The sequence below is a fragment of the Euprymna scolopes genome, chromosome 26 (genome assembly GCF_053919585.1).
Source record: "Euprymna scolopes isolate OS-2025 chromosome 26, ASM5391958v1, whole genome shotgun sequence".
In the NCBI taxonomy this organism is placed as follows: Eukaryota; Metazoa; Mollusca; class Cephalopoda; order Sepiida; family Sepiolidae; genus Euprymna; species Euprymna scolopes.
The window spans coordinates 19,641,346-19,668,946 of NC_136507.1; the positions used below are offsets into that span (position 1 = coordinate 19,641,346).

At 32.6% G+C, this 27,601-nt stretch overlaps 1 long non-coding RNA gene across 1 annotated transcript; it reads left to right on the plus strand.

Moving 5' to 3' along the window:
• Positions 1 to 378: 378 nt before the first annotated feature.
• LOC145247937 (uncharacterized) lies at positions 379 to 22,231 on the plus strand. The gene is made up of 2 exons (XR_013863308.1): positions 379 to 1,234; positions 19,103 to 22,231. It is a non-coding gene; the product is annotated as an uncharacterized LOC145247937 (long non-coding RNA).
• The last annotated feature ends 5,370 nt before the right edge of the window (positions 22,232 to 27,601 follow it).

Below are 27,601 nucleotides of genomic sequence, written 5' to 3' on the forward strand. Positions count from 1 at the left end.
CACAAACCCCTCACTTCATTAATCCTTCATTATGAACATTCAACACAAGAAAAGACTTATACTGGAACAATTTGAATTAATATTTTTAACACGTAAATAATTGTTTGTTTTATGTTGATACAGTCATTTCGTGTTTTCTGTTGAGTGTCGTTATTTTCCGGATTTCATTTTATGTAAGGACTAGCCTGGGTGCCTGGCATTGCCTGGGTGTTTGGAGGTGTGTGTTGAGCAAAAAAAAAAAAAAAAAAAAAAGTGGTAGTAGATAGGCAAGCTTGAACCCATACCGCGAAGGAGGTGTGGGGGTCGCCTGGCCTTTTTTTGGGAACTGACTTCCTCCACAAATAATAAAAATAAAAATAAGAAATCTTATGTGCAACACAAACGGAGGTTTATTTCCGGAATAGAAATAACAAATAATAACAAGTTAAAACATAGTTCTCAATATTTCAGAGTTCTTTTTTTTTGAGTTCATATGAAAGATGGAGAGTCTCTTTTTTTGTGTTCTTTGAATGTTCAAATTTGTAACAGAGACAATATTAATGTTCGTCTGTTAAAAGAGAGTATTAATGCGCGGAGCAGTGGAAATGAAATAATTGATGTTTGCACGCGTGGTAAGTCCATATGAGAAAGCGTTGAATGAGTCGGAAGAGTTTAAAGAGACGAAAGAATGCTCGAAAGGCTAAGAGACTAAAGAGATAGATTTTGTGTTTGTGCATGTTTATATTTGATTTGATCGGCTCCAAACGAGCTCTAGAAAACCAGTTTTAAAATGTGTCCTAGGAGGAATTCCATTGGACGGAAGACATCACATGGGGTGCTTTCAACTAGGTCCGCACCTTTGGTATATAAAGGTCACGCCGGAATTTGCGTGGGTGCCATTTTTCATTTTTTTTAAAGCGCCGAAACAATCAATTGCACTGCGCGCCTAAATTGTATTTAACGATTTTAAATTTGAATATTAAACTGTGCCAACTGGCACAGAGGAAAAAATGTATATAAAAAAAAAAAAAAATGTCTGTCCACATTCTTTTGCATAAAAAAAAAAAAAAAAAACTATCGGCAACATTCCGTTCTAGTATACTTTCAAAATAGTTATACTAATAAATGCGCTGCCTAGTGTCGGATGTTATCAAAAAGGGTAGACAATTTCCATTCAAATCACGTCAGGATGAATCAAGGAAAACAGCCGAGTTGCTCAAGAATTCCACGCATAAACCTTGGTAACTGAATTCTGGTGAGCAGAAAAATAAATTATTTTAAAATGTCTGTTTTTTCTCTCAGTTATGTGTTAATTTATTTACCCAATTGTTTTTCTTTCACACTGTCCCCCTCGCTCAACTCCCCCAATGAATACTACCGTTATAATTTATTATCGGAATTTAAACTGTTCTGTCTACTGAGAACCAGTCACCTCCAGGACTTATATAGAACATCTAACCATCGGAAACTTTTCTGAAACTAAACATGACTTACAACTCTAGAGGTTATATTTTGAGATTTAGCGAACACAAATGAATCCAATATTTATTGATAATGTCGGAAAATATTCCGTATACTTTGTATTTTAGTCGGAGTAACTAAATATTTAAAAGTGTCATTGAATTAAAATTTGTTTATTCAAACGATAAATGAATGAAAAGAATACATAAAATATGTCTTCGTATTTTTAATTTAAAGTTTACAGTAAGCAGTAAAAAAGACTAAAGATAAAAAGTCTGTTTTTTCTTTCAGTTATGTATTAATTTATTAACCCAATTGTTTTTCTTTCTACTCTTGACTCCCCATTCCTCCCAAAATATTACTGTTAAAATTTGTTATTGGAATTTATTGTTGACAGTTTGTGGTTTATGATTCGCTTGCTATTTTCCCTAAAAAATAAACGCATTCTCCAATGTTTAATCAATGTCTGCTCACGTTCTTTTGCAATTCAAAAGTTGAAGACTAATATCCTCTTTCCATATATGCGTCGGTTGGGAGGATAACCATCTTATGTCTCTGAATTTTTGAGATGAGGATTGATTATTCATATTATTTGGATTCTTCCGACTACTGTTCTCATCTTGAATGTTATTTTCAAAACGTTTCGACTGATTTAACCTATGACCTTCTTCAGGTCTATTTTGTCGAACTCAAGAATTTGCTCATATTCCAAACAGAACCCTAATATAATGGATGAAATACTTGTTAAAATCCAGGGTCGACCTAGACGAGAGTACCCAAAATGGCCGACCAGGACTGAGATATGACACGTGACCGGATGTAAGGGAAGAAATATCTCATGTATTTAATTTAAGCCGTCGTTTCGTATCTTACAACATCGTATCTTACAACATATACAACAAATACTTTATTGTAACTTTTTCTTTAATAATCTATATTTAATGTTTTTCAATTCTGATAATTTTATATAAATATTTATTAAATATAGATTATTAAAGAAAAAGTTACAATAAAGTATTTGTTGTATATGTTGTAAGATACGATGTTGTAAGATACGAAACGACGGCTTAAATTAAATACATGAGATATTTCTTCCATTACATCCGGTCAAGTGTCATATCTCAGTCCTGGTCGGCCATTTTGGGTACTCTCGTCTAGGTCGACCAAATCCAGTTTTACATTACACTCTTCTGGAGGTTGAAAGTTCAATTCTCAGTGTGGGCGATACTAAAAATATAATTGCAAATTACTTAGCACTTGATAGAATGAGACCAAACTACCCTTATCAATTAAATAAAGGGTTCAATTTTTATTAAATACTACTAATCAATAGTTCTTCTTATTTCTATATGTTTCTTAAATCATGGCTCCAGTTGAAAGATATATAGCTTGTCCAAGACAATGAATGTCTGAAATTGTTTAAATATGTATATACTAGCAGTTCAGCCTGACTTTGCTCGGGCCCTATGCACTGTTCATAACTTTATGTACATATATACATATATTAAAAACTTTGACTCATGTTCAGGTAACCTACATCTAAAATTTCAAGTGTTTAAACCCAAAATTAGCGGAGGAGTTTGGTAGTGTCTGCAAAGGTTAACTCTGTAAACTTGGACCTCTTGGCAGACAAATTTTCGCTGAAAAACTGATTAAAAAGCTTACTGCATGTCTGAATACTCTTTATGCAAAATTTCAAATGTTTAGACCAAAAAATTGGCTGAATAGTTTGCTAGAGACCGTAAAGGTCAAATCTTTTTAACTTTGACCTCTTGGCAGCCAAATTTTCGACCAAAAACTGATTAAAAAGCTTGCCCTATATCTGAATACACTTTATGCAAAATTTCAAATGGTTAGACAAAAGATTGGCTGAGTAATTTGGTAGAGATCGCAGAGATCAATTTTTTTTTAAATTTGACACCAATGTTGACCCTTTAACATTTATTGTCTTGGGCTCAAATTAAATTATAAAGTTAGATCCATGTCCAAGTAACTTACATCTAAAATTTCAAGTGTTTAGACCCAAAATTGGTAGAGTAGTTTGGTAGAGTTTTCAAAGGTCAAATCGTTGAACTCTGACCCTTTAACAGCCAAATTTCTGACCAAAAACCCATTATAAAGATTTTCCCAAATCTCAATACCCTTTATGTCAAATCTCGCGTCTGTAGACTGAAAATTGACAGTCATTTGGTAGGGAAATGTACACACACACACACAATTTCACTTTTATAGATATACTAGCAGTTCTTCCCGGCTTTGTTCAGGCCCTATGTACTGTTCATAACTTTATGATAGAGAAAAGTTGGTAGAGACCGCAGACGTCATTTTTTTTAACTTCGACACCAATTTTGACCCCTTAGCATTTATTGTTTTGGGCTCCAATTAAATTAAAATATCCAAGTAACCTACATTTAAAATTTCAAGTGTTTAGATCCAAAATTGGCAGAGGAGTTTGGTAGAGTCTGCAAAGGTCCACTTTGTAAACTTTGGCCTCTTGCCAGCCAAATTTTCGCTGAAAAACTGATTAAAAAGCTTGCTGCATGTCTGAATACCTTTTATGTAAAGTTCCAAATGTTTAGACCCAAAATTGGCTTAATAGTTTGCTAGAGACAGCAAAGGTCAAATCTTTTGAATTTTGACCCCTTAGAAGCGAAATTTTCAGAAAAAAAAAAAAACGATTAAAAAGCATGCCCTATGTCTGAATACACTTTATGTAAAATTTCAAATGTTTAGACCAAAAATTGACTGAGCAGAGGTCAATTTTTTTGTAAACTTGACCTCAATTATGACCCCTTAACATTTATTGTTTTGGGCTCAAAAAAATTAAAAAGTTAGATCCATGTCCAAATAATCTATATCTAAAATTTCAAGTGTTTAGACCAAAAATTGGTTTAGGAGTTTGGTAGAGTTCTCAAAGGTCAAATCGTTTAACTTTGACCCCTTGACAGCCAAATTTTTGGCCAAAAACCGATTACAAATATTTTTCCAAATCTCAATAATTGACAGTTATTTGGTAGGGGAATGTACACACACACACACACACACACACACACACACACACACAAATTTCACTTTTGTAGATATACTAGAATGGGTGCTCGGCATTGCCCGGGTATTTGGAGGTGTATGTTGAGCAAAAAAAAAAAAAAAAAAAAAAGCAGTCAATTCTTTTTAATTTGACCCCTATTATGACCCCTTAAAATTTATTGTTTTGGGCTCAAATCAAGTTATTAAGTTAGATCCATGTCCAAATAACCTATATCTAAAATTTCAAGTGTTTAGATACAAAATTGGCAGAGGAGTTTGGTGGTAGAGTTCTCAGAGGTCAAACTGTTTAACTTTCACCCCTGAACAGACAAATTTCTGGCCAAAAGCGGATTACAAAGATTTTCCCAAATCTCAGTACCCTGTATATCAAATTTCGAGTCTGTAGACTTAAAATTGACAGAATTATTGCATAGGGAAATGTACACACACACACACACACAGACACACATAAAGACGCGTTCACTTTTATAGATATATAGATGGATAGATTTTTTGTGTGTTTTGGGGAAAAGTTTAACTTTATTCTTTGTAGAAAAACCAAGATTGTCAAGTAAAAAAAAAAACATTTTCGCCCATCCGAATATATGGTTAACCTCGAATGGGGGGGGGGGCTGATGCCTGGTGATTTCTTGTCACACGGTAGTCACATAACACTCAGCATATCACATATGATATGACTAAGAGTTAATGTAAAGGATTTAGGAGGGGCCATTTTGGGGAAGTGATTCGCCCATATGTTAAAATATCTTTGAAATTTCGTCAAGTCCTTTTGCATGGAATTGTTGGGATTCTTTTTTTCTGTGTGGAAGATGGGGAAGTGTAGATCTGATATTTTGAAATCTTAAGGTTGGACAAAGAATGTTCATCCCTTTTCTTTTTTTAAACAGAAGGGTTGGTATTTTGGGTAACTTGATGCCTTGTGTAGCAAATTATCAAGTTACCCAAAGCAGAAAGAGAAAATAGGTATCTATTTCTTCAATTAAAAATTTCATTGCGCAATCAACCAAAGAAATCCTATTTTCTTTTCTAAAGTTTTCCATGCATTACACTTGCCATTTGCTTTCTCGATCCCTCTCACCACTTGAAATAGTTTCATGTCGATACTAGAAAAACATGTTTTTTTTTTTTCATGTGTATTAGGATAACAGATCAAGGGGAGCTAATTCCTTTTCTGTTTCAGGCGGATTTATGCTCCTTTCATCTCTATTATGTGAGTTCTTGTGTGGAGATGCAAGAACAGGACCACTAACAACAAAACAACAAAAGGATGACTTTGAATCTGGTTAAATGAAGATGTAGATATATTACTTCTGTCTGTGATAGTTTTGACACAGAAACTCAGGTAATAGCGGACTAAGACTGCTTCAATGTGTTGCCTTCTTGTAAATCAAATGTCTGCATTGAGTTAACTGTGAGTATCTTTATTTCTTCCACTAGTTCTGTCATTCATGTGCTACATATGTACAAACGCATATTGGTCAACATCCCCATTCATAAGAACTATACTTGCACAACAAATTAAAAGGCACATAATTATCAGATCTATACCAGCTTAATATAGTAAATTAGAAATAGATTTTATTTACTAAATTTGTTGCAAAATATTCTGCAGTCTCCCAACAATTTATGTTAACTATTCTTCTCCTTCTCACAATTCTCGTCATCAAAATTCAATACACATCTAACAAAACTCACTTCTGCCTAAAGAATACCCCCTCTCTGACCAACAGGCTTTTTATTGAAACCATATGTCTTTCATATGGATATTAGATGGCCTAACGTCTCATAAGTAAAAGCAACGGTCATTTTTTTTCTTTCTTTGTTCTCATCGCCTGACACAGCCACTGCATGCTGTACAAAATCAGGTTTGTACTAATTTTTAATCACAAAGTTTGCAAAAGAGTAAAATATGGAAATCTATTACCTTTATCAGTCGATTACATATTAAAGACCATACATCAACAGTCACATTGAGTGCTTGTCATGATGATCTTAATCTGTAAACAGAATCGTTCTCAGAGATGAGTGATGTAAAGTTGAGGCAGGGGTCAGTAGGTCAAATGCTGTAGACAAAACAGAGATATGAGGATATGATAAATGACGTCATGTTTTACTGAGAGAAAAAACAAAGGTTTTTCAAATCAGTCTCTTTGTGGAAGCTGTGCGAATGAGACTGCCAAATAATGAAACAAACTTTGTAATCGAAGGTAAATGCTACTTTCTTTCCTAATCATAACATTTCAACGTTTTATTTTCTTCATCCAACTTTCTTTCACCCATACCAAACGGTGTAGGTAATTACATAAATCATAACAAGATGCTGGCACAAACAGAACGATAATTCTGAATCCATGCACATTGAAACCTGGGCTAAGAAATAAGACAGAATCAGAAAACAAGTTTGCTAAAGAAATAGTCCAAAAGAGTCGCCAATAATACACAAGGAACTTCCATTGCAAAAAACTGGAAGAATGTGCTGAGCAACAGCATGCAAAGTGATTTCAGGATTAGTTCAGCCAGGACTCTTATAGATAATCGGAAATAAGTCATACACTATCCACTATAACTATCCAATTTCTATAGCTACGTACCTAGAAAACGGAGCCATAAAACCTGACATAGTGATATGAGACAAGAAGGAGAAAGAAGCAACCTTATTAGAAGTTCGTGTCCCCAATGATGCTGGGTTAAACAGGATTGAGAGAGAAAAGATAACGAAATACCAATGTCTTATGTACGACATGAAAAGAAACTGGAATCTTAGGAAGATCTCCATCATTCCAGTTATCATAGGAGCAACTGGACCCCTGAAAAAGAATTTCAAAAACTACTCGGCAAATATGGTGAACAAAGTGCAAGAGAGATTCAAATAATTGTCAGAATCTTAAAAAGATCTCTTGGTTGGAATATCTGAGTTAGCAGGTGAATGTTTGGCATCCAGTAGGATACTCTATCCCTGGCTTGAACAAACTGATGAGAAGAAAAAAAAAGACTGTTAACTGCGTAGGTGTTATGACACAATGTTAATATGTATAGGTGTATCTTGGCACCCAAAACAAAATTCAAATGAGCATTCGTTTTGATCACCTTTTGATAGGATGGCCATGTAGTGAGGGATAATTAATCTGGCTGTGTATCGAAGTCTAGTTACGTCTGGCCAAGTAGTTAAGTCTGGTTAAGTCTGGCTATGCATCAAGGGCTAGTTTAGTTTGACATGTAGTTAGGGTTAATTTTGTCTGACTGTGTAATGGGGGCTAGCTGTGTCTGGCAATGTATCAAGAACTAGTTTATTCTAGCCATGTAATGCAGGCTAGTTTAGTTTGGCCGTGTAGTGAAGGCTAGTTTCATCTGGCTGTGTAGTGAGGGTTAGTTTAGTCTGGCCCTGTATCGAAGGCTAGCAGTGTCTCATGTATCAAGAACTAGATGTGTCTGGGCATGTTATCAGGGCTAGTTTAGTCTGGCCACGTAGTGAAGGCTAGTTAGCTCTATGTAGTCATGTACCAATGGATAGTTTACTCTGGTCATGTATCGAGGGATAGCTTAGTCTGACCATGTATCCAGGATTAGTTATGTCTGGCCATGTATCAGGGGCTAGTATAGTCTGACCATGTAGTGCAGGCTAATTTAGTTTGGCTGTGTAGTGAGGGCGTTTAATCTAGCCATGTACTGAGGACTAGTTTAGTCTGGCCATGTGGTGCAGGCTAGTTTAGTCTGGCCATATACTGAGGACTAGTTTAGACTGGCCATGTATTGAAGACTAGTTTATTCTGGCCATGCATTGAGGACTAGTTTAGTCTGGCTATGTAGTGCGAGCTTGCCATGTAATGAAACCTAGTTTAGTCTGGCTGTGTAGTGAGGGCTAGTTTAGTGTGGCTATGTATCGGGGGTTGAAATTCAGACGGTAGGAAAGAGGAGAAAGAAAAGGCAGAAAAAGAAAGGAAAAAAAAGAAAAGGTTGAAGAGGGAAATGAGAAGGAGTTCGAACTGTGTTAATTGATTGTAGAAGTTGTAAAAGAAAGGGGATTGATTGACAAGAAAAGTTCTGTTTCTTCTCAAGAGAACCTCTGAATTATTTTGGATGATAAAAAGGAATTATTGATTGAGGAGGAAAATGAGAAGAAGAAAAGAGTTAGAACTGTGTTAATTGTAAAAGTTGTAAAAGAAAGGGGATTGATAAGAAATGTCTTGTTTTTTCTCAAGAGAAACTCTGAAGGAATTATTGATTTGATTATGAAGAAAAGCCTTGTTAATTTTACTTGTTCAGGGGACCTGAAGAAATAAAGTCTAATATATAAATCTCACTATGTGTGTGTGTGTGTGTGTGTGTGTGTGTGTGTCTGTTTTTCAAATTGTATCTCCTCCCAGATGGATGGTCGTTGGACGGCGTACAATAGCTCAAAAGATTGCATTTTTGGTGCACAATTTTATTAGAGGTGTTTAATCGTTTTAAACAATTGCTAAGGGATTAAAAAAAGGGTTCAAAATTGAAAGAAATGACAACTTGACGAGCCTAACACAATGGCGCCGTTGTGCGCATACGTACATTGTGTAAAAGAGACATTTCATAACATTCTTTAAATAGTTGTTCCTTTGGAGCAGTGTATAGCATAACTGATTACTAACACCAGTGTTACGGTTTCGAGTTCTACCATTTCTTTTTTTTTTTTTTTTTTACATTTCGATATTCTTGATTTTTAAATTTTATTATGTAATAATTACACAAGAACACTTTTATTTAAAAAAATACAGAAGAATGTTTCTGATGTTCGTAAAGTAAATGTCATATTCCAAGTATATCTGATATATTGTATATCGCTTATTTGCTATATTCCAAAAATCACGTAAATAGATCAAGTAATGGCATTTTGTATTGGATTCACTCCTAAACTAATTAACCGATCATTATGAATTTTAATTATGTGCATATGTTTATATATTTGTATGCATTGGATCCACTCCTAAACTACTAAACCGATCATTATGAATTTTAATTATGTGTATATGTTTATATATTTCTATGTATTGGATTCACTCATAAACTAATTAACCGATCATTATGAATTTTAATTATGTGTATATGTTTATATATTTCTATGTATTGGATTCACTCATAAACTAATTAACCGATCATTATGAATTTTAATTATATGCATATATTTATATATTTGTGTGTATTGGATTCACTCCTAAATTAATTAACTGATCATTATGAATTTTATGTATTGTATGTTTATATATTGTATAGATGTCATATTCCAAAAATCACATACAATGATCACTTACTTTTTAATGTATCTATGTGTATAAGAAATCCTATCCAAGTAATAAGGTACTTGTGCAGTATAGTACTCACATGAAAAAACAAAGAAAATATTTTCTGTGACGTACATAAGTTATTAAAACCGAAAATCACGTTAAATATTTGCGTAGTATGACTTACATATGAGAAATAAGGTGCTTCTTCACTATAGCACCCAGATGGAAAAAGGAACAAATTCTTATCCCTGTCGTATAGAATATTTAGCACAACAGAAAATTTCATAAAGGTATCGATTTCTTTCATTTTTAAATTAGAAAAAAGGTACTTGTGCAATATCCTATCCAGGAAACAAGGTACTTGTACAGTATAGTACTCATATGAAAAAAACAAAGGAAATTTTAGTTGTGACGTACATAAAAGTAATCAAAACCGAAAATCATGGAATATATTCGAGTAGTATGACATTTATATTATAAATAAGGTGCTTCTTCACTATTACAGTCTAATGTAAAAACAAACTCTCACCTATGACACACGAAAAAGTTAGCACAACAGAATAGTATGTAAAATCGAGTAGTTTAATCTTTACATTAGAATTAAGGTACTTTTACATTATTCTACCCAAGAAATAAGGTACTTGCGCAGTATAGTACGCATATGCAAAAACAAAGAAAATCCTACCTTAGACGTGTATAAAAGTTATTAAAACCGAAAATCACATTACATATTCGAGTAGTATGACTATTAAATGAGAAATAAGGTGCTTCTCCACTATAGAACTCACATGAAAAAAAAAAAAAATTCTTTAGACACACAAAAAATTTAGCACAACAGAAAATTACTTAAAAGTATCGAGTTCTTTCATTTTTTTAATTAGAAAGAAGGTGTTTGTACAGTATCCTACCCAGGAAATAAGGTACTTGTGCAGTATAGCAACCATATTAAAAACAAAGAAAATTTACCTGTGGCATACATAATTTATCAAAACGGAAAATTATATTCGAGTAGTATGACATTTATATAAGAAATAAGGTGCTTCTTCACTGTAGAACTCTGATGTAAAAACAAACAAACTCTTACCTGTGACCTAGAGAAAAGTTAGCACAACAGAAAATTTTGTAAATTATTTTAAATATATGTTATACATAACCTGCCCTAAGTAAGGAAATTTTTTCCATAGACGTGCTCTAAATTTCCTGTCCTAGGGTAGGTACAATTATTTTAATACATATGTTGTGTAATACCTGTCCTGGTGTATTCACACATAGGGCAAGTTATGAACAGTACATAGGGCCTGAGCAAAGCCGAGCAGAAATGCAAGTTGTAAATAAGCTTGGAGTTAAAAACAATAGTAAATAAGTAGCAAATAATTTTGGGTTTGAGATTAACAGTGAATTTGTATAAAAATAATTTTGGGTTTGAGATTAATAGTGAATTAATAGTAAATAAGTTTGGAGTTAAGTGTAATAGTAAATTAATAGCAAATAATTTTGGGTTTGAGATTAATAATGAATTATTCGTAAATAAGTTTGGAGTTGAGAACAATAGTAAATTAATAGCAAATAATTTTGGGTTTGAGATTAATAGTGAATTAATAGTAAATAAGCTTGGAGTTAAAAACAATAGTAAATTAATAGCAAATAATTTTGGGTTTGAGATTAATAGTGAATTAATAGTAAATAAGCTTGGAGTTAAAAACAATAGTAAATTAATAGCAAATAATTTTGGGTTTGAGATTAATAGTGAATTAATAGTAAATAAGCTTGGAGTTAAGCATAATAGTAAATTTGTATAAAAATAATTTTGGGTTTGAGATTAACAGTGAATTATTCGTAAATAAGTTTGGAGTTGAGAACAATAGTAAATTAATAGCAAATAATTTTGGGTTTGAGATTAATAGTGAATTAATAGTAAATAAGCTTGGAGTTAAAAACAATAGTAAATTAATAGCAAATAATTTTGGGTTTGAGATTAATAATGAATTATTCGTAAATAAGTTTGGAGTTGAGAACAATAGTAAATTAATAGCAAATAATTTTGGGTTTGAGATTAATAGTGAATTAATAGTAAATAAGCTTGGAGTTAAAAACAATAGTAAATTAATAGCAAATAATTTTGGGTTTGAGATTAATAGTGAATTAATAGTAAATAAGCTTGGAGTTAAAAACAATAGTAAATTAATAGCAAATAATTTTGGGTTTGAGATTAATAGTGAATTAATAGTAAATAAGCTTGGAGTTAAGCATAATAGTAAATTTGTATAAAAATAATTTTGGGTTTGAGATTAACAGTGAATTATTCGTAAATAAGTTTGGAGTTGAGAACAATAGTAAATTAATAGCAAATAATTTTGGGTTTGAGATTAATAGTGAATTAATAGTAAATAAGCTTGGAGTTAAAAACAATAGTAAATTAATAGCAAATAATTTTGGGTTTGAGATTAATAATGAATTATTCGTAAATAAGTTTGGAGTTGAGAACAATAGTAAATTAATAGCAAATAATTTTGGGTTTGAGATTAATAGTGAATTAATAGTAAATAAGCTTGGAGTTAAAAACAATAGTAAATTAATAGCAAATAATTTTGGGTTTGAGATTAATAGTGAATTAATAGTAAATAAGCTTGGAGTTAAAAACAATAGTAAATTAATAGCAAATAATTTTGGGTTTGAGATTAATAGTGAATTAATAGTAAATAAGCTTGGAGTTAAGCATAATAGTAAATTTGTATAAAAATAATTTTGGGTTTGAGATTAACAGTGAATTATTCGTAAATAAGTTTGGAGTTGAGAACAATAGTAAATTAATAGCAAATAATTTTGGGTTTGAGATTAATGGTGAATTAATAGTAAAATTTGTATTATTATTCATCTGACTACTGTTCTCATCTTGAGTATGACTTTCACATCGTTTCGGTTGATATAACGTCTGGCCTTCTTCAGGTGTATCTTGTCGAACAATTATCGGTGACCCCTCAACCCACCCTAGTAAAACAAGTGCATCAAAGGATGAAACGATGATGCTAGATTGTTTTTAGCTTTACCCTATACTCCTACAGGTGCATCAGCAATGTGTATGTTTATGCATATAAATATAATTTGGTATCTGTTTGTCTTAAATTAGAAATAGCAGTACATTAATAGAAATAATAGTATAGTTTTCGAACAAACGGATGCCAAATCTCTATTAGTAACAGAGGTAAATTAAATCTAAGTAATAGCATAGGCTCATAACTTCAGCCGTTCTTACGATGACAGTACGTTTTTTGCTTGATTTGGAGACCATTTTTTTTATTCCCGTTATTAAAGGACTTAACAGACGACTGATATTCTAGCTTGTCCATCATATATAAGTGTTGTGACGTGGTTTGAACATGTGGCTACAGTTCACGTATATTTAAGAGCGACACTTAGCTGCGAGTTGATATTTGAACACATAGCGGTTTGTTAACTCACTTACCACTTGCTTCAAACTCAACATGGACTTCTATTATTGTACCTAACTGAATCCATATATTTTATATTTTATACATGCATTATTTTCCATTCTGCGAGTTGTTGTCTGTGTGTCCAGCTTAAATTTAAAACCTACACAAGGCATACGAAGCTGATATAGTCTTTTCTTTTTCAGTATTGTTTTGAACAGAAGATAGGCGGTTTTTTTTTATAAGAGGGAGGAGACAATTCAGCCTTTAAAGGTTGATAGGAATAGAAATAATTGTAGGAAAGTAGGGTGATATTTTAAATACTTTCCAATCGACTTTTGTTCTGAAACTCTAAAATACACTTTTTCTTGCCTTAGAATCTAAGTCTCCCCCATTTTCACTCAGCTTGGGAGGACTCCATCCATTCTACAACCCCCTCCTTCTTTTTCCTCACACTTAGATCCTACTCCCACTTAGAGATTGACCTGCTTGTTTTCGGCAAACCAGAAAACAGTGGGCGATCTATTATTTAGAAAGGGTTGGGAGGGTTTTACTAACCAATTTTTGTTGGTTTTTGTTTGTTTATTTATTTCTCACTCCCTCGCCAATGAAATGTAATTTCTGTATATATTTATAAACTAGTAGGGCGCCTGGCGTTGCCCGGTCGTAAAAATCGCTTAAATATCATATTTTGATTAATGCAAATTTCGTATTTATTATTATATTATAATGAACCCAATATATAGTAATGATTTTAAAAGTATTAAAAAAAAAAAAGAAGACTTGTGCGTCACCACCAAGAATCGAAACCAAAATGTTTAGCTTACGATTTATCTTTGACTCTGCTGTGAGTGACTGAGCTAGGAAAACATGTTTGCTGCAAGGCTAAAAACTAAAACGTGAACCAATAGCTACTACGTTATGCATGCATATTCATAATGCCGGCGTTCGACCTTCACTTGGCAAATTTCATTAAAAATTTTTTTTTTTTTTTCACACTTTTGCAACGATTTTCCCAGGCTAAAACCCAAATAAAAAGTTCCGTATGGGTTCAAATACCATATCTATCTATATATCCATAAAAACTGAACGTGTCTGTGTATCTGTGTGTTTGTGTGTCTGTGTGTGTACATTTCCCTACCAAATAACTCTGTCAATTTTAAGTCTACAGACTCGAAATTTGATATACAGGGTACTGAGATTTGGGAAAATCGATGTGATCAGTTTTCGGCCAGAAATTTAGCGATTAAGGGGTCAAAGTTCAATGATTTGACCTTTAAGAACTCTACCAAACTCCTCTGACAATTTTGGATCTAAACACTTGAAATTTTAGATATAGGTTCCTTGGATATGGATCTAACTTAATAACTTGATTTGAGCCCAAAACAATCAATTTTACGGGGTCATAATAGGGGCCAAAGTTAAAAAAATTTACCGCTTTTTTCCCTTTTTTTTTTGCTCAACAATACATCTCCAAATACCTGGGCAATGCCGGGCAACCATGCTAATATATATATATATATATATATATATATATATATGAAGTTTCATGTCTGTAAACTAAAAACGCTAGGAAGAGTTTGGTAGGCAACATTTTTTAAACAAAAATAAATATATGTATACATAAATATATATGGAAAGAGGTTTGTGTTAATTAGAAACTTTTTACGCAAATATTATGCAAGTATAAATCATGTAGAATATCTGCATGAATATAATTACACGTAATAGTTAACTAAAGATGATCATTCCATTAGAAAACCGAAAAAAACTAATAGGGAATTAATTAAAATGAATATTTCAAAGAATATGCAAATTAGCTAAATATTTTTCTAGTGAATGCAATTCCACGACCCATATAGAACAAAGTTGTATTTTCTTCTACAATATAAATCTCACCTGTCTGTTTAAATGTAATAGTTAACTAAAGATGATCATCCCATAAGAAAACCGGAAGAAATAATCAGGAATTAATTTAAATGAATGTTTAAAAGAATATGAAAATTAGCTGGATCTTCTACAGATGAATGCAATTCCACGACCCATATATAAGAAAGTTGTATTTTCTTCTACAATATAAATCTCACCTGTCTGTTTAAATGTATGTATGTATGTATGTATGTATGTCTGCCTAAAACATTCGACAGAGACGACAGATTTTCATGAAATCAGTATCATTTTGAATATTGTGTTGTCAAGAATTGAGTTGAATTCTTTTGGTACAGAGGCAGAGTCATCCACCAACAAATTCTCAATATAGATCTGTGCATTGGGAGCTCCAGACAGTCAGACTGAGATTTAGAAGACAGAGAGAGAGACATAACTGGACTAGGCTGAGAGCTTCTGCTTTGCTCCTCACTGGATCGCACGTTGTTCAAAGACTGACCCTCAAACTTAGGGATGATGACCAAACTGTATGCCACGTTGCTGAGAAACTGACTCTCAGACTTAGGTTTAGTTAACGACTAAACTTGACAATCGTCCAGACTAACCAAAGGGTGCCGTCCACACACAGATATTAAGAGCCTAATTTGAGACTTATGAAGAACCAGCATGTATAACTTTTTCCTACGAATAATTATTGTAACATAACACTGGGAATACTCATTTTGTTGCGTTAAAAAAAAGATCTTCTTATAGTCAATTTGAGTGTGCAGATTTCAAATCTGAAGTTGGTTTTTTACTGCAAGCTACATATTTTATGCTATTTGACATTTTTCTTTACATTTTTTATTTTTTGTTATTATTGGAAATTGCAATATCAGCCACAAATTTTTTTTTCAATTTAATCTTAAGCCGGCAAGAAACTCATTTATGCATATTTATTAAAGAAAAAGAGACAACATTAAAATGTGATTATAGAGTATATTACACTTTTGTTGGTTGTGCCATATTTTCTGATAACGTTTCTTAGAAAACATCGGTTTTATCTGAATGATTATTTTATTCAGAAAGGAATTTGCATTTGTAACTTCTGTGTTTGTACACTTCATCTGGGCAATCTTGTTTAATGATCCAGCGGTAGTCTGCCATCACACTTTTGTTCCAGCATCCTTGGTAGTGTTCTTCCATGATCTTTAGGTCTTAGCGGAATCGTTCTCCTTCTCCATTACTCACAGCCCCCAGGTTGTCAGGGAACTTATCAAGGTAGATGTTCAAAAGATGAAGCTTTATACTCATGTTACACCTGAGATCACGAAAAGCGAGAAGCATTCTGTTTACAAGTTCACTGTAGTTCTCCTTCTTATTGTTTCCAAGGAAGGTTTCAATGATTGCCACAAAGGATAACCATGCTGCCTTCTCTAAAGCGGTCATTTTAGCAACAACCTGATCATCACAAACTAGAGTCCGAATCTGTGGGCCATCAGAAACACCTGCTTTGATCTTCTCAAATGATAACCCTGGTAAAGCTGTGATGATGTGTTAGAAACATTTACCTTCGGTTTCCAGTGGCTTGACAAATTGCTTCATCGAACCTAATTTGATGTGAAGAGGAAGAGAGATGATCTTATCTGTTTATAATTGGGTCTTTTATGATATTTGGCATGCCTGCTTCAAGAGTATCATGAATAGGCCAGTTCTTCTGAACCCAATGTCTGTCTCGTGCTCTGCTGTCCCACATACAGAGGAAACATGGAAACTTGGTGAAACCTTTCTGTTGTCCAAGAAGAAAGTCGACCATCTTTAAGTCTACACAAATGATCCAATTGTGCTCATGATACTTTAATAAGTCTATGTCCATTCTCATATCATCATAGTCCTCCTGCAAATGCACTGACTGACCGACAGGTACTGCGCCATAAACATTGCCATTATGTAAAAAGAACATACTTTAGATTGCGTTTTCAACTGTCTAAAAGGAGTCGCCATTCAGCAGGACTATAGTAAGGTACACCCAGTTTTTTGGGAAGCCCTGGGATGTCATGCCATTAAACAAACTGTCTTCTTAAAAGAAGGTCACAAAAAGCTGGTCACAATTTCTGAAATATGATGCTTTAACAGAGTTATCAACAAGATTTATGCCTTGTAATCTTGATGCCAAAACCTCTGCTGCTTTCTTTGAAAGACCCAAATCCCGCACAAAATCATTCAGTTCAGCCTTGAGGATGGGGAAAGATTCAGTGTCTGAAGAACAGTCCTCAGACAATGAACACTTTTCTGCCAATTCACTGTCAGAATTATTTTGCTCATTTGTATCATGTCCAATGTCTTTATTGTTCAATGAAGGCAAGCCTTTGAAAACTGGAACAGGAACTTCTTTAGAGTGTGGAGTAGGCCGAATAGCTGAGGGAAGTTTGGACACCCAATGTGTTTACCATGCAGAAATAGCAGTCAATTACATGGTTCCTATTTACAATGTCTCCCCACGGGACAGAGTTAGACACCAGGGTCGTTTTTTAATGTGGAGAAAAGGAACAAAAATAAAAATTGTCTCAGTCGTGAAAGATTTCTCCTCCACTGACAGAGAACAAGAAATTGAAGTGCAGCATCTGAAGAACAGATACACTTTGATCTTGTCCCGAAGGCCAAAAAATTAGCATTTTCCTTTGGTCCATTCTCAACACAACATGAGGAGCCCATTGTTCATCTGAATCACCAAGATGAACTTGTAACTATGCCTTGTAGGCATGCTTGACAAACAAGGACATGTTACGTCTCTGAGGATTAAGTGTGTAGCATCCACATATGTAGCAGAAAGCATCAGGCTTATTTCTGCAATGATGTCTCATTATGGAAGCCATGTTTGAACTGAAACAAAAGAAGAATTATAGTCAAAGGGGGTAAAAAATTTGCACCCAGTCCAGACTAGTAAAAAAATATGCACTCAACGTTCACTTGAATTTTTCATAAAGTAGAATTCTTATGACTAAACAAGCATCCCCATTCACTTCCTTATCTATTTAGCTTCCAAATGATGCATTATGGCACCCTTATTCTTGTTTATATTCCTGAGGGCCTTTTAAGAAGATAAGTTGACACAAGCCACAAAATTTGGTCAATACCAACTTTGGGGATGTCTCATTTAAAACCTCTGGTTTTCCTTTCCTGTTTAATCCAAACATTATTATTACTTCCTACACTGTCTGATGCTTTATTCTATTCTAGGAAATCTCTGTTGCATGAATATCTGAAGGATTTATGTCCGTACTGGGTATATATATATATATATATATATATATATATATATATGGATGAGAAAATGCTTATACATGGTTTATACAAGTTCACATTTGTATGATTTCATCAACCTAAAATTGCATACAAACTAGAGCTTGTAGAGAAAAACTAAGTTCAGATTTGAAATCAGCACCTAAAACTGCTTCAGAATCAGTTAAAATATCCAATGAAACTCAAAGTTACTAAAAGTTTTGTTCCACAGTGTTATTTAAAAAAAAACAGTTGTTGTAGTCTTATTCTTTCTTTAAAAAGACCAGTTTTTGCAGTCTTATTCTTTCTTCTTTAAAAAGACCAGTTGTTGCAGTCTTATTCTTTCTTCTTTAAAAAGACCAGTTGTTGCAGTCTTATTCTTTCTTCTTTAAAAAGACCAGTTGTTGCAGTCTTATTCTTTCTTCTTTAAAAAGACCAGTTGTTGCAGTCTTATTCTTTCTTCTTTAAAAAGACCAGTTGTTGCAGTCTTATTCTTTCTTCTTTAAAAAGACCAGTTGTTGCAGTCTTATTCTTTCTTCTTTAAAAAGACCAGTTGTTGCAGTCTTATTCTTTCTTCTTTAAAAAGACCAGTTTTTGCAGTCTTATTCTTTCTTCTTTAAAAAGACCAGTTGTTGCAGTCTTATTCTTTCTTCTTTAAAAAGACCAGTTTTTGCAGTCTTATTCTTTCTTCTTTAAAAAGACCAGTTCTTCTTTTGGCTCAAATGGCTTTTGCTCCTCATTGATGACCAATACTGGACAATTTGCCCTTTTGATCTTTTACAGCGTGGAAGAAGAGGTTGTTTGCTGAACAGGACCTTTCAACACTCAGTTTCTTTGCCAGAATTACCGCTGAGCACTGAAGGATCAACTGGGACTGAGAATGGAAAAATTTTGTGACGTCGCTCGCTGAACATCATCGAAAGAGTGAGAGGGGTATGGAAGGAAAGGAAATAGTAACAATAACATCAATGTCTGCTGCATTTTAGGTGAGGAGACCGGTATCTTCAGACAGCCTGATCTGGTAGCACCAGTACATGCCAAATCTAGCTGATAAAAAATCATGTTTGGAAAGAAAAAATAACAAAACAAAGAAAAAATTTTTTATTAAAAATTTATTTCATTTCACAAAATAAATACAATATTTTGCTGAAAATATTAACTTGGTTTAACAATGTTTATAAAACTGTTCAGAAGAGGCCACGTTGGTTAAAAAAAATTTTTTTTTTTTTAAAGATGAAGGCAAGTTTAAAAGATAATTTTGAAGTAAAAAAAAAAAAAAAGAAATAAAAAGACATTTAACTCTGGGAGAATTTTGAAAGAAAATAAACAAATTAAAAAAATTAAAAAACAAAAAATATTTAGTAAAAATATTTGGTAAAAAGCATTTAACTAAGGGAGAATTTTGAAAAAAAAAAAATAAACAAATTAAAAAAATTAAAAATAACAAAAAATAGTTGGTAAAAAGCAAGGGAGATTTAAAAAAAGATAATAAAAAAATAATAAAAAATAATAAACAAAAAAACAGAAATATTTGGTAAAAAGCATTTTACAAAGGGAGATTTCTTTTCATTTTAACAATTTACCAGAAAAAAAAAAACGTGTAAACTGGCAAAGTCGTGCAAAGACGTTTACAAACAGAATTTTGCGATACATTTTAACTCAAATCTGGTAAATGATAGAACTCGAGAAAAGAGGCGTTCATCTCTATTTTTCTACTCATGCAATCACATTCAAACATAAAAAAAAAAGGTTCAAACCTGGTGAGATGTAGTGCTTTCAAAATCCGTATTACTACTGCTCTAAGGCCTCTTTTTAACCATCTGAAGACTCTTTTTATTAAATTTATCAGTATATATTCAGAATAAAGATTGTGCTATAGTCGGAATTCTCCAGGCAGTTTACGTAAAAAAACACCAAAAGGTGCCGAAACACTGAGCCAATGAAATCGCACCAGCCACAATGCCATTCAAGAAAACATTTATTTGCTATCATTGGTTTATTATAAAAATCAAAAACTTAATCTTTATTTAAAGTTGAACAAAAAAAAAATATATATATCATAAAGAAGAAAGAACTTATATGAAAAAAAAAAAAAAAAAAATTTTTTAAAAATCAATTTTGTATAATAACTATCATAATTACTAGTTGACCAATTGCTACTGTGATCAGGTCCTGTATGTATTATGGCAGTTAGCTTAACTTGGGGTGAATTTCCCAAGACTAGCTATACCGAGGGGGCACTGGGGCCTCGCTCAAGCGACGGCGTTACATAAAATCATAAAGAAAAACATGAAAAAAAATCAATTAATTTTGTTTGTTATTAAAAAAATATTTATTCATGAAACTTACCTTAGAACGTTTTTTTTTTTTTCTTAATGTGAATTTTAATTTTCTTAAAGTTTTGTAAAAATTGTCTAATAATTATTCATTGTAATTTTTTTTTTTTTTCAATTTCCAATTAATTTTTTATTGAATTAATTGTTTCGGCATTTGTGCAGAAAAAAAAAAAAAATCACAGAACTTTCATTCAACACCTTTCAGCATTTTATGTAAACTGCCAAGAAAATTTAAACGAAAGCACGATTCTTATCAACAATTTTGTTTTTTCCAGTTTCTGGAAAATTGTTTTCGTTGATCTATGGTAAAAATTTTGGGTACTTGTTTACACTGATCTTTTAAACCAACACATTTCAGGTGAAAACATTATTACGTACTCTCACCTCATGTTGAAATTAATATAAATTACAAAACTTACAAAAAATTTTCCAGTAGAAAAATAATTACAAGTAAAAATAGAATTTGTCAAATTATCGAGTTTTATTGTATATTTTAATGTGGAAGAGTTGTGCAACCAATTCACTATGGCAAACAAGGGGGATAACTTGACTTAAATTAAGAGTCTGCCATCTTAAAACATGATATCAAGGAATGTAATTGTTGCTGATTTTTTATTATTTAAAATACTCTTAGCACATTATCTACTGGATTATTTTTTTCCATAATTTTTGGAATTTACACTAATTTCGACATGACACATAAGTATGTAATAATGTTTTCACCTGAAATGTGTTGGTTTAAAAAGTCACCATTGTAAACAAACACCAAAATTTTGCATGCACAACCTTGGCATTGAAAATGATTTTTAGATATTTTTGTGAGAACTCAAGTCAACCATATTTGCAAATGCATTGAAAATACTTGATTTTCAGAGATTTTCGTAAGAACTCAAGTCAACCATATTTGAAAATACACAGAAGAAAGAGTGGTTGTTCTCTTGTGTTTTTCATTTTGCTTCAGTTGAAATTCTCAAAAATGAAGGGGCTCCATCCTAGGAGCTAACACTTGATCTCTAATTGAGACACACATATATTCGAATATTTCATTAAAGTTCTCATTTACTTCTCAAGCAGAGTTCGTAAAGAAGTTGGGAAAATAATGTTTCTCTTCCAAATTAACCATTTAGATGTGTTATTTTTTATTTTTTTTTTTTGGTTTCTTTGTCTTACTGGATTCCAGGGCAATAATTCTCCTTGTTCTAGTGGAGTATCTAGCTTCGTGCTATTACTTGAGATGATAGCACTTGGAGAAAGTGCACCATTCCTTGTAAACGGGTGGATTAGCCATACAAAGGAGATCTTATTTTTGAGCCGCAAATACTATTTTATTTTGAATATTTAGTCCATGTTGACTTGTAGGGAAAAGTATCCCTTTGCCAGGTTTCCCTGACAAACCGCTGTATAGAGAAACTAAAGACACTTGAGGATTGTGTCTAGTTTGTACTCGGTTTCATTTTACTTCAAAGTTTTTAGAAATCAAAAGGAACCCTTCCCCTTGATCTCTGTATTAGATAAATAGATATTTGAATATTTTAGTAGTTCTCATTTATCTCTTAAACATCAAGTTAGTAAAGAAGTCTATATGTATGTGTGTATGCCAAGTTAAAAGTTCAAAACTACAAAAGAAACACCCACAAAATTTGTATATTCTTAATCGGCATTGCCCTGGATGAATAATATATAAAGTTTAGAAAAAAAAAAAAAAAAAATCATTCATCTTCTAATGGTCAACTGGGTTAGATTTCGTTATGGAAATCAGTTTCCAGCCATTTTGAATGTTATCTATTGTATAAAAGCGAAGTGATTGATTTAGATCATTATATTCAATACATTATAAAATAATAGAGAGGAATGGGCTGGGCGGAGGTGAAAGAAAGATGTGGAAAAAAAAAAAAAAAGGAAAAGAGAGAAAAGAAGTTTTAATATAAAGGCGTTATGCATGCTTTTTAACCTCTTCTATCTTGTGTTTTTTTTTTTTTTGTTTTTATGGCCGGGGGAGGGGGGTAGTTGATAATCAAAGGATAAAATAAATCTGGTAGCATCAATTAAAAATGGAAAATGTAGAAGACCTAAAATGTCAACGTTTCACCGTCTGTTGCACAAGCTTTATCAAGAGAGGTAAAAAGCTAAAAATGGAATATAACGAGAAGATCTGTAATTTTTGGAAATATACATAGGGATAGAGTATACATGTGTGTGTGTGTGTGTGTGCATGTGTGTGTGTGTGTGTGTATATTTGTGTGTATATGTGTGTGCATATACATATATATATTTTTATTTTAGTGGAAGACGATTATTATTTGGAGAATGTGATTTTCCGATAAAAATAAATGCTACATAATATCAAAGCAGTAGAAGGCATATACCCTCCATTTTGTAATAATGTGCAATATGTATTTATTTGTAAATATATATCCATCCTGTCACACAAAAGTTTGCCCAACGAATAAGGGAAGGAGGAACGCAAATTTATTTCTGTAATGAGACTTTTTTTTTCTCTCTCTTTGCTTTCTATATCAATCTATTTTTTTTTTTTTTTTTTTTTGTTCATTCATTTCACTTTTCTTAACATCTTTGATATTAAAAAATCCGGTATCATATTAAAAAAAAAAATGTTTAATCCCTTCCATCCCCCCAATAATCAAAGTCAACTAAAAAAAAAAAAAAAAACGAAACAAAAACAAACTTGTTTATATATTTATTAGTGTTGGGACGATTAATTAGAATCAAGAATCGGAATAATAAGGACGTCTGAGGATATCATGGTCGGTTGGTTGTTTTACGGCATATCAACCCTTTTCAGGTTATTTAATGCCGAATCCAAAGATTTTGAAGAAAGATTTTTTAATAGAATATTTGTTGTTTTCAAGTCGGTTTCTATTTAACCCATAGTTGGGACATTAACAGGTACTACCACTCCGGGTCAGAGTGGACCTGGGAGCAATGGCAATTAAAGGGTGGCTCCACACTCCCCAAAGCCTGCAAGCCGGGTCCCCACCACTGGATATAGTTTAAGGTCATATCCAGGACCTCTGAGGATATCAGAATCGGAAAATTTTGTGCCTATTTTCTGATGCTAAAAACGATTCCTTTAATTTTTTTTTTTTTATTTGATTTTGTTTAAAACATATCTTTCAGTGCTTGTAGTAATAATGAAGGAATCAATATTTATTGATTTTAAACTACTAGTAAAGCAAAAATCTATAGATCAGTCCAACAAGTATGTTTTTTTACGTTTGAGCAAATATCTGCACATTAACATGTTTTTAGTCGCGTGCAAGCGACTCTATAAGTCACTCCGTCGGTCAGTCTGTCCGTAACACTTTTGTGCTTGGCCTTTTTGGTTAAGATCAAAGGTCTGTTGTTAATAGATGCTGTTCTTAGCTTTTTAAGCTTTTCTTGGCCTTTTGGCCAAGATCAAAGTTTAAAAAATTGGGAGTTAAGTAGGACGTCCCCCAGTATGAAAGAGTGAATGCGGTATTATGGTGAAAGAAGATACTAGCTGGAAGAAACTTTTGATTTTGTTTAGTTCTGAAGTAACAAGGATGACCAACGACTCCCACAATCCCCCCTTTTGAGTTGGCCATGTGCCTAAGTTTTTTGTTCATTTTTGATTTTTAATGTATTTTTAACATGAATAAAGGATTTAATATCTCAAAGTGTAGTATCTGTTCCAGCAGATACTGCAAGCAAAGACCATATGTGGGGGCAATCCCACATATAAGACCTTAGTCAATGTAGGGGCAACCCTTCATACCAATTGTCACTATCCAGCTCCCCTACTCCCCGGGGAGTTGGTCCCCATTTCTCCTTCACTCCTCACATTAAAAATCGGCCTTGTGCCTAATTTGCTTGGTGGGGGAGCAAATAAATACACATTTTCTTGGCCTTTTTGCCAAGATCAAAGTGTTGTATCTGTTTTTACTACATGCTGTACTTATGTTTGTAACTTTGTGATATAAAGTGGGGGATCATTTTTCTGTATTAATTTAATGTAAAATTATCACCCACTTTACAACCAGTCAGTCTCAAAGCCATTCAAGTCATTCTCCAGATCATTCAAGTTGTTTTTGAAGGATTCCAGTTATTTTTTAAGCATTCAAGTCATTCTTAAGGTCATTCAATTCATCCCTAAGTTCATTAAAGTCATTCTAAGTCATTTACTTTTTATTTATTTAAGTCATTTCAGCCCATTTTTCAGTCATTTTAGTTTATCTTTAAGAATTTCATGTCAATCCTACATTCATGCATTCATTCATTACACGAGAGCACGCGACTAATGGCTATCGGCTTTGTTTTTTGTTTTTTTTACAGTAATTGGGAAAATAAAAACTTTATAGTAAAATATTTCGAGATATATAAAGAATTGCAGTCGGAAATTGTATTGGAATTTGAAATTTAGTATGGAATTGGTAATTATCAGAATCAATAAAAAATATTGGAATTGTCCCATCACTAATATTTATATATTTTTTTTAATTCAGGCAAACATTATTAACAGAAAGTTTCTGTTTAGTGATATCTTTTTTTTATTTTTTCAATTTTTTGTATTATCTTTTTGTATATACATCCATACGTTCGAATACAAAAAAGATAATACGAAAAATTGAAAAAAAAAAAAAAAAAAAAAAAAAAAAAAAAGGTATCTCTAAACAGAAACTTTCTGTTATTTTTAACAATGTCTGCCTGAATACGCGCAATATATTTTTAAATAAACTATTATAAATATAAAGATATTTTATAAGTAAATTATAATGTAAATATATAAAAAAAAAAAAAAAAAATAACTGAAAGGGGGGGGGGTGATATAATGAATTCATCCGGACCCTATAAAAATACAACAGTTTTATAAATAACACTTTCTTTTTATTGGAAGCAAAGATGAATGACATAAATAAGGAAGACATTTTTTTTTTTTTTTAAGGGAGGGAGGTGGTTTTTGATCAACACTGTTACGAAGCCATGATAAAACATACTGTTTTGTTTTTATATCCCACAAAATAGTTTTTTATGGTAAACAATTGACAATCCATAAAATGATATTCTTGGAAGCTTCTGGGCTTGACCTTTACTCCTGATCTTAAATGGAACACGTACATCAAATCTGTTGCCAAGGTCGCTGGAAAAATGGTCGGATCTTTCTATCGATCCGGTAAATATCTCACTGCTGATGCTATTCTCTATCTATATAAGAGCCAGGTACGTCCAAGGATGGAATATTGTTGCCACATCTGGGCAGGAGCTGCTAGAAAGGACTTGTCCTGCCTTGATAGAGTTCAAAATAGACTTCGTAGCCTCGTAGGAGATGTCCTTTTCTCTTCCTTGCAACCTCTATCTCACAGAAGAGATGTTGCGAGTTTGTCTCTGATGTATCGTTATTTTCATGGAAGGTGTTCAACTGAGCTTCAGTCTATGGTCTCCCCCTCGCCAAACTTTCACAAGAAACACTCGTCTAGCTGTACACACTATCAATAATTCCCCCCACTCTTTATCTGTGCCTAAACCTAAACATAGATTCCATGATCAAAGCTTCTTTCTTAGAACTGCACGCCTGTGGAATTGTCTTCCGTTTTCCTGCTTTCCGGCTGACTACAATATGGTTGTGTTCAAGTCTAACGTAAATAAGTTCTTGATGAGCCGTTCTATATAAGTTATCAAATTTACCAAATTTTCATTACTAATGATTACTATATTGTCCAATGTCTACTGTACACTCTTTAACCCTTATCCTTGAGTGGCCTCTTGGCCTTGATAAGTGGTGATGCCTATGTAAAAAAAAAAAAAGAAAAAAAAACAAACAAACTGATTGCTAGAAATTAGTTGACTTACAAAGAAAATAGTTTTCCAACAAAAGACTTGCGATTAAAAGGTTCTTTTCTTTGAATATAGTTTTGAAGATTGAAAACTATATATATATATGATGAGAATAATGGAAAACAAAAACACCAGTACAAATATTTTAAAATTTTTCGTGTGCAAAGTGTGACGCTTTCTGTTTCAGAAACGAAAAAAGACGTTGGAAATTCAAAAAAGGAGGGAAGCTTACGTTGTTAAAGAAAGGAAGATTTTTAATATTCTTTTTAACAACACAAGCTCCTTTCCAACATCTTTTCTGTTTCTGAAACAGAACAGCGGCACACTTTGCACATGAAAAATTTTAAAATATTTGCACTGGTGTTTTTGTTTTCTTAATCTCATTCATCCAGAGGAAGTCTCGAAATAAAAATGAAACGTTGATGAACACATAACTCGGTTTGTTTCTTTTTCTCCCTCTTTCTCTCTCTCTCTCTCTATATATATATATATTTTAAATCCCTGAAACTGTTTCATGGTAAAGAACTGATGATCCCTTTATGAAACATTGGTACTATTGTTTGTTCATGTAAGTAAAACTATTCTGCGATACGGGAGATTGATTGACTTACTGACAAAATAATGTTTCAATGAAGGACAATTTTTATTTTGTTTTATTTTTTAATAGTTTTAAAGAAACTTCCAAGACTATATATATATATATATATATATATATATATATATATATATATATATATATATACCGGTGAAGAGTAAAAAATCCAAGAATGGTAAAATCCAAACACGGTCGAATTAAAAATTTCCAATCCAACAGGTAAGTTCCAAATGGTCCAAAATGATCCAAAAGGCAGAATTCCTTGGAAAAAATCACAAATGGAATGAGTTCCAAATCATTAAAAGAAAAGTTCAAATGTGCACAGAAAAAGCACTGGAGAGAATATTTAAAACACGTCTGCCAAGGCCGGAGGAATCAAGTAAATTCACTTTACATTAAATTTACTTGATTCCTCCGGCCTTGGCAGACGTGTTTTAAATATTCTCTCCAGTGCTTTTTCTGTGCACATTTGAACTTTTCTTTTAATGATTTGGAACTCATTCCATTTGTGATTTTTTTTTTCCAAGGAATTCTGCC